Raw genomic sequence first — 2,634 nt, forward strand, 5'->3', positions numbered from 1 at the left:
TGGTTCAAGTGATCCTCCCGCCTCAGCCTCCTGAGTAGCTGGGACTACAGGCATGTGCTAACACACCTAATTTTTTAAAACTTTTTTTTTTGTTTGGAGATGAGGTTTCACTGTGTTGCCCACACTGGTCTCAAACTCCTGGCCTCAAGCAATCTTTGTGCCTCAGCCTTTCAAAGCACTGGGATGACAGGTGTGAGCCACTGAATCTGGCTATATTTTTTTCTATATTTTACGTAGATGTTTTGTCATCTTGAGGGACTTGCTGGCAAGGGGAGACTGCTCCTCCAGGGCTAGCTAATTCCTCCTAGACAGTAAACCAGTTGTCAGTGAGTCCATCTTTGACATATACACCAACTGGCCCAAGCCACATCACCAGCCACCTGCTTTATCTAACTCTCACACCCCAAGCCAAGATTTCCCTGCCCTCAACAAACTCAGATCGAGGCACCAGAAAACCAGGAATAGGCAGTAAAGCCCACCAGAATTATTCACACTGGCCAGTTCTGACCTGTCTCCCATGCCCTGCCATGTCTTTCCAGGGAAACCCCAAGAAAGGCTGGGGCCTAGGCCTTCCCTCACTCCCTGTTTCTAGGGAAGCTGTAATGTTAAACTTCCTTTTCAGTGGCACTGATCTCCTCATGCTGTCATTTAGTCACCTTCATGTTCTAAGTTTTTAAATTATTTTTAAAGTTGGGGGTCTTGCTCTGTTGCCCAGGTTGGAGTGTGGTGGCACAATCATAGCTCACTGCAGCCTCAAGCTCTTGGGATCAAGTGATCCTCCTGCCTTGGCTTCCCAAAGTGATGGGATTACAGGTGTGGGCCACTGCACCCAGCTTCAGTCACCTTTATAAATTAGGACTCTGACACAAATGGCACAGCCAGGTCCATGTGGGAAAGTGATGAGCAGAGGGGGTGGCTAACACCCTGAGCCCAGAGGAAGTCGCCTTAGCAGCCGGTGCAGAGAGGAGAGGACAGGGAACCACCATGAGACAGCCTGGTGTTAGGGGCTTGGGACCAAAAAAGAGCAGGCGGAGACATCAAAGGAGAACCAGGACGGAGGGTGTCCAGGAGGCAGAGGTTTCCAGAAGAGAAGGGGTCAGCTGAGCCACCTGGTACTAGCAGGACAGGGGAGGCCTGCCCAAGGACTAGTCAAGGTGGCCACCAAATGAGGGCATCTTCAGTGGGTGGGGGCAGGGTACCGGGTGAGGGTGAGACCTCGAGGGAGGAGAGAAACTGGCACCAGTAGGAGCAGACAGATGCTTCAAGTTTTGCTAAAAGGGAACGAGAAAAATGACAGGCCCAGAGGGAGACCAGAGCTGAGGGTAATGTCCAGTGGATCATGGGCAAGTGCGTGGAGCTTTGGGTCAGACATGCCTGGTGTCAGGGCCTGGCCTCAAGGTTGGAGCAGCACCATTGAGTCCTCCGTGCCAGGCCCCGGGCTGGGCCCACACACGTGGGACCTCGGGACACTCTCCCAACTGTCTCCCAGCAACAAGGTAGGGCTCGTGACTGTCGCCACTTTATAGCTGAGGAGACTGAAGCTCACAGGGGCTGAGTCACTTGCCAGAGGAGCCAGGAGGTGAACTGGCCATGACCCGCTCAGCTCTCCGCTTGGCACTGTTCCGTCATCCAGCCAAGCCCCATGCTCATCCAGGAAGACGGGGCGCTGACGGCCCCGGGAGGCTGTGCACGTGTCAGCTGCCGGTTCTGGGGTCTCGCCAGCAGAGCTGCCCCGCTCCCTCCTGGCGCCCCTCACCATTCCTGCCTCTGTTCCCCACTCTTAACAGCCTTGGGGTGAGTAGGATTGGATGGGGAGTAGTGACAGAGGAGGAAGGTAGATTGCCAAAGTGGGGTGACTCGTTGAGGTGCTCAGGACCCTCTCTACTCCAGCCCCGGCCTGACCACCTTGCGCCACCACTAGTCCACAGGCAGCCAGCGGGATTTGCAGTTCCCCAAGTGCATCTTTGCACACACTGGCCACTCTCATCCCAACAGAGACATTCTCATCCTTCAAGACTCAATCACCACCTTCTCTGGGAAGGCTTCCCTGAGACAGACCTAACTCACACTTCCTTCTGTCCTGTTCGGCTGTCTGCCCCACAGTGTGTCTTGCTGCATGTGATGGCCTGCTACAGTGTCCTTCCCCAGGAGATAAGGTACCCCATAAGGCAGACCTTGGATCTGATTCGTGTCTGTGTTCCCCCTGGCCAGCACACAGAGGTGGTGCTCTGAATGGATGGATGCTCTGAACTCTAGATGGATGGATGGAGGGTGAGTGGAAAGATAGATAAAAGAGTGAATGATAGGATGGAGTGAATGAATGGGTGACAGATGGAATGGTAGGGTGGATGGACTCCATGTGGGGTCAGCATGGGTAATGGATGGGTGGATTAAATGAATGTAAGGGTGGGTGGATGGAAGGAAGGAGGAATTGAAAGAATGGATGGATGGGTGAACAGGTGGAGGGCAGATGAGTGGGTGGGTGGATGGATGGACAGGTAGACAGATGGGTAGATGGTGGATGGATGGATGGATGGATGGTGGATGGTTGTGTGGATGGGTGGTGGGTGGATGGGTGGATGATGCGTGGATGGGTGGATGGCGAATGGATGGGTGGTGGGTGGTGGGTGGGTG

The 2,634-nt window shown here is 54.1% G+C and overlaps 1 protein-coding gene across 1 annotated transcript in view; it reads right to left on the reverse strand.

Annotated features, from left to right (window-relative positions):
* The window catches only part of KIF17 (kinesin family member 17), a 44,602-nt gene that overhangs the window by 32,159 nt on the left and 9,809 nt on the right, over positions 1-2,634 (reverse strand).

Source organism: Carlito syrichta, unplaced genomic scaffold (assembly GCF_000164805.1).
Source record: "Carlito syrichta isolate Samal-C Ts95f unplaced genomic scaffold, Tarsius_syrichta-2.0.1 Scaffold287509, whole genome shotgun sequence".
Lineage (NCBI taxonomy): Eukaryota > Metazoa > Chordata > Mammalia > Primates > Tarsiidae > Carlito > Carlito syrichta.